The sequence below is a fragment of the Rhinoderma darwinii genome, chromosome 4, assembly GCF_050947455.1.
Source record: "Rhinoderma darwinii isolate aRhiDar2 chromosome 4, aRhiDar2.hap1, whole genome shotgun sequence".
In the NCBI taxonomy this organism is placed as follows: domain Eukaryota; kingdom Metazoa; phylum Chordata; class Amphibia; order Anura; family Rhinodermatidae; genus Rhinoderma; species Rhinoderma darwinii.
Window position 1 is genome coordinate 385,481,931 of NC_134690.1, and position 12,830 is coordinate 385,494,760.

Below are 12,830 nucleotides of genomic sequence, written 5' to 3' on the forward strand. Positions count from 1 at the left end.
TACCGGAAATTGAATGTGTATAGTGACAGTCCCCTGATATTTGTTGCTCAGGAAAACAATAATTGAGGATTGTGTTTTAACTTTTCCCCAATAAACATAAACTCTCAGGCACTGGGTTTATTCTAGTTAGTAGTGCAGACTAAGGGGGCATCGTAGCTCCAACAAAAAGAAAGGCACCCCAGCAGTTGGTGGTAAATATTAGTAAAGCTGCATAACCTGACCAGGAATCTGCCACATATTAAAAATGTTGTTCACTTAAAAACTTTTTAAACTCCTGTGCTGCTGGGGGCATCAGGGAGGTTGTTGAGGGAATTAGAAGACCCCTTTAAGTATGCTCATTTTTGTTCATACCTGCAGGTTTTGATCAGGTTTCAATCAGGTATTTTGATGCAGTTTTTTTAAGCCAAAACCAGGTGTGGATCATAAAGAGAGAGAAAATAAAAAGGACAAATACTACTGTTATTGGAATCCATTCCTGGCTTTGGCTTCAAAAACTGCATAAAAAACCTGAACAAAACCTGATCAAAGCCTGCACATGTGAATACACCTTTAGGGTAAGTTTAGGGTAAGTTCACATGTAGCGTAAATGCTGCAGGTTTTCCACAACGGATTTTGTTGCGGAAAATCCGCAGCATAATACAGTAGCAGCAGAGTGGATGAGATGTGAACAAATTTCATCCACACACTGCGTAAAGGATGAGCGGAAAAAACGCTCATAAATTTACCTGCATTGCGGTTTTTTAATCCGCAGCACGTCTAATTGTATTTGCGTAATCGCTGCTTATTTGTTGCAAGTTTTCCCTATTGAATTCAGTGGGGAGATAAAACCCGCAACAAATAGCAGATGTTGCGTTTTTTTGCGGTAGAAAAGCAGTGAAAAAAGCAAAAAACACAACTCAGAAAACAAAAATCTTATACTTACCCAGAATTCTATGCTTCTTTGTCCAGGCCGGCCTCCTAGGATGACGCTTCATACCATGTGACCGCTGCAGCCAATCCCAGGGGGGGTAAGTATGTGTTATTTTTTTTTCTACTTGTGGTTTTCTGCAATGGACATTCAGGCCAAAAAACTGCAACTCAACTTGGTGCAGTTTTTCACCCGGAATTCCCTGTGGCGCACATTGCAGATACGCTGCGTGCTTTTACGCAGCCTATCCGCCCCATGTAAACTCAGCCTTATTGTATAATGAACCTTTAAGAAGTTTTCTTCTATACTTTTTGCTTCAAATCCTAACTATTGTCAAGACTTCTGCTTGCTGTCAGTGAATGTAAAACTCATGTGAACATTCTGCGCTACAGCTCATTTTTTAACTGAATTCCATTCTGCACTTCCATGCCATGAGATATATGACTCAGGGGAACCTGGGGCCAGAAGTAATATTTTTTTCACGTTTATACCATTTTTATTCATGCACAAGATCCAGTGTTTGCATAGGTGAAAGGTATTGAAATAATTTAGATTTTGCTCTAGATGCATAAGGAAAGCCGGTCACGTAACCCTTACAACACTGACCAGAATAATTATGTATGGGACACCCATCCTTATATATGATATTCCATACTTAGGGGTAACAATATGGCCGGCTATTGATTAGTATTTGATTTAGGGTTGGGCCCCATAGTGGCCCCATGGTCTGCGTCTATGTTCTCCATTGCTCACAGCCGGCTATAACCTGCGTATTCTCATTTGATTACATTTTTTTATGATTTTGGTTGAAAATACAGACATTTATCTTTAAATGAAGTTTCCCGCAGCAAGTTGCAGAACAGATGCATCCGATAAGTGACTGTACACGACGTGTTCTGCTGCATTTTAATTACCTGCTAATTGGCTTTCATGAAATGCAGCAGAATGTCCTTCACTCGCAATGCAATTACTGAGTTTCCTGCCTCTGCTCTCTGGGACTGGTTTCTATATTAACTATTCATTCAAATGTCATAATAAGTCACAAGCCCGGTCATATTGGCTTCCCAGGTACAGTAAAAATTCCTTTAGGCCTCATTTACACGAGCGTGTGCGTTTTGCGCACGCAAAAAAACGCTGCGTTTTGCGTGCGCAAAAGGCAATTGACAGCTCCGTGTGTCATCCGTGTATGATGCGCGGCTGCGTGATTTTCGCGCAGCCGCCATCATAGAGATGAGGTAGTCGACGCCCGTCACTGTCCAAGGTGCTGAAAGAGCTAACTGATCGGCAGTAACTCTTTCAGCACCCTCGACAGTGAATGCCGATCACAATCTACACCAACCTGTGAATAAAAAAAGACGTTCACACTTACCATGAACTGCCTGCTTCCTCCAGTCCGGTCTCCCGGCCGTTGCCTTGGTGACGCGTCCCTCTCTTGTCATCCGGCCCCACCTCCCAGGATGACGCGGCAGGCCATGAGACCGCTGCAGCCTGTGATTGGCTGCAGCCTGTGCTTGGCCTGTGATTGGCTGCAGCTGTCACTTGGCCTGAATTGTCATCCCGGGAGGTCGGACTGGAGGAAGAAGCCGGGAGTTATCGGTAAGTCAGAACTTCTTTTTTTTTTTACACGTATATGTATATTGTGATCGAAAGTCACTGTCCATGGTGCTGAAACAGTTTAAGTCTTTCAGCACCGTGGGCAGTGACTGTCTCCTGACGTCGCGTACCCGAACATTTTTTGCCGGGTTCGGTTAAAACGAGTTCGGCCGAACCCGGTGAAGTTCGGTGCGCTCATCTCTAATTTGACACTCCGTTTGGATGTTTGTAACCAGAAAAGCACGTGGTGCTTTTCTGTTTACATTCATCCTTTTGACAGCTCTTGCGTGATTTTCGCGCATGCAACGCAGGACCGTCAGTGTGGCATGCGTTGTTTTCACGCACCCATTGAAGTCAATGGGTGCGTGTTGCGTGAAAAACGCAAGAATATAGAACATGTCGTGAGTTTTACGCAACGCACTCACGCTGCGCAAAATTCACGCATCGTCTAAACAGCCCCATAGACTATTATAGGTGCGTACGACACGCGTGAAAAGCACGCGCGTCGCACGCGCGTATAATACGCTCGTGTAAATGAGGCCTTAATCCTATAGTCTAGCACAGGAGTCTCCAACTCCGCCGGGTTAATTGGCCACATATAGAAAAAATGTGAAGTTGACAGCCGCATTACATAACACAAATTTGATACAATACAAAATTATTGTTAATCAATTAGTTATTCGAACTGCTATAACACTACATTACTATAATAACAATACTACATTACTATAATACTACATTACTATAATACTACATTACTATAACACTACATTACTATAATACTACTACATTACTATAATACTACATTACTATAACACTACATTACTATAACACTACATTACTATAATACTACATTACTATAACACTACATTACTATAACACTACATTACTATAATACTACATTACTATAACACTACATTACTATAATACTACATTACTATAATACTACATTACTATAACACTACATTACTATAATACTACATTACTTTAACAATACTACATTACTATAATAACAATACTACATTACTATAATAATACTACATTACTATAATACTACATTACTATAATACTACATTACTATAATAATACTACATTACTACAACAATACTACATTACTATAATAACAATACTACATTACTATAATACTACATTACTATAATACTACATTACTATAATACTACATTACTATAATAATACTACATTACTTTAATACTACATTACTATAACAATACTACATTACTACAACAATACTACATTACTATAATAACAATACTACATTACTATTATACTACATTACTATAATAATACTACATTACTTTAATACTACATTACTATAACAATACTACATTACTATAACACTACATTACTATAAAACTACATTACTATAATAATACTACATTACTACAACAATACTACATTACTATAATAACAATACTACATTACTATAATAATACTACATTACTATAATACTACATTACTATAATAATACTACATTACTTTAATACTACATTACTATAACAATACTACATTACTATAACACTACATTACTATAATACTACATTACTAGAATAATACTACATTTCTATAACACTACATTACTATAACAATAATACATCACTATAACAATACTACATTACTATAATAATACTACATTACTATAATAATACTACATTACTATAACAATACTACATTACTAGAATAATACGATATTACTATAATACTACATTACTATAACAATACTACATTACTAGAATAATACTACATTACTATAACAATACTATTGTAACAGAGAAAAAGTTGAGATCCAGCGCACGAATATGTTAAAATGGAATCCAGTTCCAATTTTATTGAATAAACAGCATAAAACAAGGAATCTTATTCCCCAGTGGGTAAGGTGGATGTAGGTAGAAGAAAAATGGATGCGTAGCCTACGCGTTTCAGACGATAGCCTTGTCCTTAGTCATGGCTGAGAATGACTAAGGACGAGGCTATCGTCTGAAACGCGTAGGCTACGCATCCATTTTTCTTCTACCTACATCCACCTTACCCACTGGGGAATAAGATTCCTTGTTTTATGCTGTTTATTCAATAAAATTGGAACTGGATTCCATTTTAACATATTCGTGCGCTGGATCTCAACTTTTTCTCTGTTACAATTTCATCAGCGTGTGCCGACACGAGGATCCGTGCGCATCAGGCATCTGCATTTCTTCTGCCTCAAGGTGAGCTGGAGGTTCCCTCCTATTTTACTTTCTTCTTATAACAATACTACATTACTATGATACTACATTACTATAACAATACCACATTACTATAATAATACTACATTACTATAATAATACTACATTACTATAATACTACATTGCTATAATAATACCACATTACTAGAATAATACTACATTACTAGAATAATACTACATTACTATAATACTACATTGCTATAATAATACTACATTACTAGAATAATACTACATTACTATAATAATGCTACATTACTATAATAATACTACATTACTATAATACTACATTACTATAATAATACTACATTACTATAATACTACATAACTATAATACTACTATAACACTACATTACTATAACAATACTACATTACTATAATACTACATTACTATAATAATACTACATTACTATAATAATACTACATTACTATAATACTACATTACTATAATAATACTACATTACTATAATAATACTACATTACTATAATACTACATTACTATAATAATACTACATTACTATAATACTACATTACTATAATAATACTACATTTCTAGAATAATACTACATTACTATAATACTACATTACTATAATAATACTACATTACTATAATAATACTACATTTCTAGAATAATACTACATTACTATAATACTACATTACTATAATAATACTACATTACTATAATACTACATTACTATAATAATACTACATTTCTAGAATAATACTACATTACTATAATACTACATTACTATAATAATACTACATTACTAGAATAATACTACATTACTATAATACTACATTACTATAAAGCTGCATTACTATAACAATACTAAATTACTATACTACTACATTACTATAATAATACTACATTACTATAATAATGCGACATTACTGTAATAATATAATACTACATTACTATAACAAAAGTACATCACTATAATAATACAACATTACTATAATAACAATACTACATTACTATAATAACAATACTACATTACTATAATATTCTATTAGTATAATACTACATTACTATAACACTACATTACTATAACAATACTACATTACTATAACACTACATTACTATAATAACAATACTACATTACTATAATGCTACATTACTATAACACTACATTACTATAACACTACATTACTATAACACTACTACATTACTATAATGCTACATTACTATAACAATACTACATTACTATAATGCTACATTACTATAATAATACTACATTACTATAATAATACTACATTACTATAATACTACATTGCTATAATAATACTACATTACTAGAATAATACTACATTACTATAATACTACATTGCTATAATAATACTACATTACTAGAATAATACTACATTACTATAATAATGCTACATTACTATAATAATACTACATTACTATAATACTACATTACTATAATAATACTACATTACTATAATACTACATAACTATAATACTACTATAACACTACATTACTATAACAATACTACATTACTATAATACTACATTACTATAATAATACTACATTACTATAATAATACTACATTTCTAGAATAATACTACATTTCTAGAATAATACTACATTACTATAATAATACTACATTACTATAATAATACTACATTACTATAATACTACATTACTATAATAATACTACATTACTATAATAATACATTACTATAATAATACTACATTACTATAATACTACATTACTATAATAATACTACATTTCTAGAATAATACTACATTACTATAATACTACATTACTATAATAATACTACATTTCTAGAATAATACTACATTACTATAATAATACTACATTTCTAGAATAATACTACATTACTATAACACTACATTACTATAATAACAATACTACATTACTATAATGCTACATTCTATAATACTCTATTAGTATAATACTACATTACTATAACACTACATTACTATAACAATACTACATTACTATAATGCTACATTACTATAACAATACTACATTACTATAATAATACTACATTATAATAACAATACTACATTACTATAATGCTACATTACTATTAGGGTATGTGCACACGATAACTGCAATCACGTCTGAAAATACGGAGCTGTTTTCAAGGGAAAACAGCCCCTGATTTTCAGACGTTTTTTGAGCAACTCGCGTTTTTCGCTGCGTTTTTTACGTCCGTTTTTGGAGCTGTTTTCATTGGAGTCTATGAGAAAACGGCTCCAAAAACGTCCAAAGAAGTGTCCTGCACTTCTTTGACGAGGTAGTGATTTTACGCGTCGTCATTTGACAGCTGTCAAACGATGACGCGTAAATTACAGGTTGTCTGCACAGTACGTCGGCAAACCCATTCAAATGAATGGGCAGATGTTTGCCGACGTATTGTAGCCCTATTTTCAGGCGTAAATCGAGGCATAATACGCCTCGTTTACGCCTGAAAATAGGTCGTGTGAACCCAGCCTAATACTACATTATAACAATACTACATTACTATAATAATACTACAATACTATAACAAAGCTACATTACTATAATAATATGACATTCTTATAACAATAATACTACATTACTATAATAATACGACATTACTGTAATACTACAATACTATAACAAAAGTACATTACTATAATAATACGACATTACATTACTATAATAACAATACTACATTACTATAATACTCTATTACTATAATACTACATTACTATAACACTAATACATTACTGTAAGGGTATGTGTACACACAAAATCAAGAACGTCTGAAAATACCGAGCTGTTTCCAGGGAAAACAGCTCCTGATTTTCAGAAGTTTTTTAAGCAAACTCGCGTTTTTCACAGCGTTTTTAGGGCCGTTTTTGGAGCTGTTTTTCTATAGAGTCAATTGAAAACGGCTCCAAAATCGGCTCAAGAAGTGACTTGCACTTGATTTTCACGGCCGTTTTTAAAAATGGCCGCGTAGATAAACGGCCCGTCGGAACAGAACTCCGTCTTTCCCATTGAAATCAATGGGCAGATGTTTGGAGGCGTTCTGCTTCCGATTTTTCGGACGTTTTTTGGGCGTGTACGGCCAGAAAAAGGACTGAAAATAAGCCGTGTGAACATACCCTTACAATACTACAATACTATGGATGTCACCATCTTTAACTTGACTCTGATAACTTGCTGCAGCGTGATATAAAACAACATAAGGGCATGACCACACATGGCGGAATTCCTCTGCAACTGTCCGCATCAATGCCGCACAGAATCTGCGTTGCAGATTCTGCAGCGGATCTGCACAAAATGTGCAGAAAATTGATGCGGACTGGCCGCTGCGGACTGCAGGAAAAGTGCTTCTCTTCTCCCTATTCAGTGCAGGATAGAGAGAAGGGACAGCACTTTCCCTAGTGAAAGTCAAAGAAATTCATACTTACCGCCCGTTGTCTTGGTGACGCGTCCCTCTTTCGGCATCCGGCCCGACCTCCCTGGATGACGCTCCAGTCCATGTGACCGCTGCAGCCTGTGCTTGGCCTGTGATTGGCTGCAGCCGTCACTTACACTGAAACGTCATCCTGGGAGGCCGGACTGGAGACAGACGCAGGGAGTTCTCGGTAAGTATGAACTTATATTTTTTTTTACAGATACATGTATATTGAGATCGGTAGTCACTGTCCCGGGTGCAGAAACAGTTACTGCTGATCGCTTAACTCTTTCAGCACCCTGGACAGTGACTATTTACAGACGTCTCCTAGCAATGCTCCCGTCATTACGGGAGCCCCATTGACTTCCTCAGTCTGGCTGTAGACCTAGAAATACATAGGTCCAGCCAGAATGAAGAAATGTCATGGTAGTAAAAACAATACGCTCCGCAGCACACATAAGATCTGCGGACTTCATTGCGGAATTTTGACTCTCCATTGAAGTCAATGGAGAAATTCCGCCATGAGTCCGCAACCAGTCCGCCACTGCTCCGCAACAGACAGAGCATGCTGCGGACACCAAATTCCGCTCCGCAGCCTATGCTCCGCAGCGGAATTGTACGCATCGTGTAAACGAACACTGCTAAATTAAAGTGAAAGTCAATGGAGAAACGGCTCCGCTGCGGATTAACGCTGCGGAGTGTCCGCAGCGGAATTTAAGTGAAATTCCGCTATGTGTGAACCCGCCCTTAGCCATTGAAAAAGTCAAGATAAGAGATCTAGCCATTGTTTATTTAATGCATTACAAGTCAAGGTAAAGATGGCTGCATCTGTATAATAATACTACATTACTATAATAATACTACAATACTATAACGCTACATTACTATAATCATACTACATTAGTATAACAATACTACATTACTATAATAATACTGCATTACTATAATCATACTACATTAGTATAACAATACTACATTACTATAATACTAAATTTTTATAACAATACTACATTACTATAATGCTACATTACTATAATAATACTACATTACTATAACAATAGTACACTACTATAAAAATACTACATTACTATAATACTACATTACTATAACAATACTACATTACTATAACAATACTACATTACTATAATAATACTACATTACTATAACAATACTACATTACTATAAGGGTATGTTCACACGCTTAACCAAAAACGTCTGAAAATACTGAGCTATTTTCAAGGGAAAACAGCTCCTGATTTTCAGACTTTTTTTTAGCCACTCGCGTTTCTGGCAGCGTTTTTTATGGCCGTTTTTGGAGCTGTTTTCAATAGTCTATGAAAAAATGCTCCAAAAACGTCCCAAGAAATGACCTGCACTTCTTTTTCGCAGCCGTTTTTTTACACGGCCGTTTTGAAAAACTGCCGCACAAAAAAAACGGCCCTCCGGAACAGAACGCCATTTTTCCCATTTATTGACCGTTTTTCGGTCGTACCCTAATAATTCCGCTAGGTTTGAACTTAATGGAAATTTGTGAGTTTACCCCACGTACTTATTTTAACAATCCAGTTTTCCAGTTTGTGCCGCTAACTACAGTCTAGCTGCTCAGTTGGCAGCGTTTGGCTGACACAAGAATATCAAGATTGGGCAGCCCCTTTTTACATAATGCCACAATGCCCTCTGTAGATAATGCCACAGTGCCCTCTGTAGATAGTGCGCCACACACACACACCTCCCTGTAGATAGCTCCACTGGGGCTCCTCCTAGGAGTGAGATCCCCAGCCAGAGAGTTGCCGATGCTTAAAGAGGCTCTGTCACCAGATTTTGCAACCCCTATCTGCTATTGCAGCAGATCGGCGCTGCAATGTAGATAAGAGTAACGTTTTTCTTTTTAAAAAACGAGCATTTTTGGCCAAGTTATGACCATTTTCGTATTTATGCAAATGAGGCTTGCAAAAGTACAACTGGGCGTGTTGAAAAGTAAAAGTACAACTGGGCGTGTATTATGTGCGTACATCGGGGCGTGTTTACTACTTTTACTAGCTGGGCTTTCTGATGAGAAGTATCATCCACTTCTCTTCAGAACGCCCAGCTTCTGGCAGTGCAGATCTGTGACGTCACTCACAGGTCCTGCATCGTGTCGGCACCAGAGGCTACAGTTGATTCTGCAGCAGCATCAGCATTTGCAGGTAAGTAGCTACATCGACTTACCTGCAAACGCCGATGCTGCTGCAGAATCATCTGTAGCCTCTGGTGCCGATGTGTCCTGACACGATGCAGGACCTGTGAGTGACGTCACAGCGTGATCTCTGGAGAACACGCTGTGTCTGCACTGCCAGAAGCTGGGCGTTGTGAAGAGAAGTGGATGATACTTCTATACACAACGCCCAGCTCGTAAAAGTAGTAAACACGCCCCGATGTACGCACACAATACACGCCCAGTTGTACTTTTACTTTTCAACACGCCCAGTTGTACTTTTGCAAGCCTCATTTGCATAAATACGAAAATGGTCATAACTTGGCCAAAAATGCTCGTTTTTTAAAAATAAAAACGTTACTGTAATCTACATTGCAGCGCCTATCTGCTGCAATAGCAGATAGGGGTTGCAAAATCTGGTGACAGAGCCTCTTTAAGCCGGCGATTCCTCTGCTGGAGGAGCCCCTGACGTCACTATCCATTGACAGTGACGTCAGAGGATTCTCCTGGACCGGAATGTGATGTCAGGGGCAACCTCAGAGCCGGAGTCCCAGGGCAGAGCACTAGTATAGGCTATGCTCCGGAACTCTGGGGAAGCTCCTGACATCACTGTCCATATATGGACAGTGATGTCAGAGGGAACCCGAGAGCCGGAGTCGCGGGCAGAGCGCTAGTAGCGCTCTTCCTGGGACAACAGCTCTGCTCCTGACATCACTGTCCATATATAGACAGTGATGTCAGGGGCTTCCCCAGCCGGAGTCCGGGAGCAGAGCTGCTTCTAGCACTCCGACTGGGACTCCAGCACTGCTCCTGACATCACTGTCCATATATGGACAGAGCAGGAGTCCCGGAGCAGAGTGCAAGTATAAGCTCTGATCTGGGACATCATGAAGGAGCGCCGGCACACTCCTCCTTCGGACTGCTCTCTCCTCTCCCGAGGGAGCTACGGTGCCCCGCGGGCTGCAGATGACAGCCTCAGGGGCCGCATGCGGCCCACAGACCACGTATTTGAGACCCCTGGTCTAGCACCTATTGCAGACCCAGGACTGTAAAATAATTTGGAATATCACGAGACCTAGAAAAATACTAAGCACATTGGAGCATAGAGATAGGGGGTGCAAAGGTAGCAGTTGCACCGTAATGCCCTTCTGACACATAAGAAGACCTCAGTATTATATCTGGCATGTTATCGTTTATTTTATGATAGCCCGATAATCTTAAACAATGAAGGCAGATGCCCTTTAAAAATATTATTCCTGTGTTGATTTATCAGAGCTTGAAGTTACAGGCTCGTGTGTGAACTTCTGTGCCACTGTCCCCATGAAAACACTTCTTGTCCCTATACTCTGGCTACTCACTGTTATCATAGGTCTATTGGACCTCATAGCAACTAATGCAAATCCAGCTTTCATTTGTCTAGCAGAGGTAAGAAAATTAAAGGAGGGATTTCATTGATAGTTATAAGAGTCAGTGGCTTTAGAATAGAGAGGTGAACTGCCAGCGTACGAGAACTGGAAATGTTATTTTAGGGAAACCGGTACAGAAACACCCCCTAGTGGCAGAATCGGGATGTAGAAATGTACCGAATATATTTAACAAATCAGTGCACGCATGGAGATAATCTTTGTATCAAACACACAGAGCTGACGACCCAATCACAATACAATATTACATTCATCAATATGAGCTGGTATACCAAATGCCATACATCCCAACCCTACCAGTGGCCTGCTGCAGGGGAATGATGGACTGGACAAAGTTGGGCTGCAGGGTCCCCCCCTACCACAAATAAAAACGTCAATAAAAGTTTACTGTCTTATGTTATTTAACCCCTTGGTGAACCATAATGTCATGATGATTGTGCAGGCACAGCAGTTGTGCTTCCCTGATCACCAACCGGAGAGCGTCTGTAATTGACAGCTGCGATAAGCGAAATCTCCAATCCCAGCCATTTAACCCATTAGATGCCTTAATCAATATTCCCTTAATTTCACCCACAATCATCCCTGGCAGTCTAGTCACTATGGCTGACAATGTTATACTATCAGTCCTGGACCAAAGTAAAGCCCATAGTGCTGTTCTGGGAGAAGACTCCTAAAAGATGCCTATATATAAATAAAGTATTGTGAGATAGCGATAGATAGATAGATAGATAGATAGATAGATAGATAGATAGATAGATAGATAGATAGATAGATAGATAGATAGATAGATAGATAGATAGATAGATAGATAGATAGATAGATAGATATGAGATACATAGATGGATAGATAGATGATAGATAGATAGATAGATAGATAGATAGATAGATAGATAGATAGATAGATAGATAGATAGATAGATAGATAGATAGATAGATAGATAGATAGATAGATGATAGATAGATAGATAGATAGATAGATAGATAGATAGATAGATAGATAGATAGATAGATATGAGATAGATAGATAGATAGATAGATAGATAGATAGATAGATAGATAGATAGATAGATA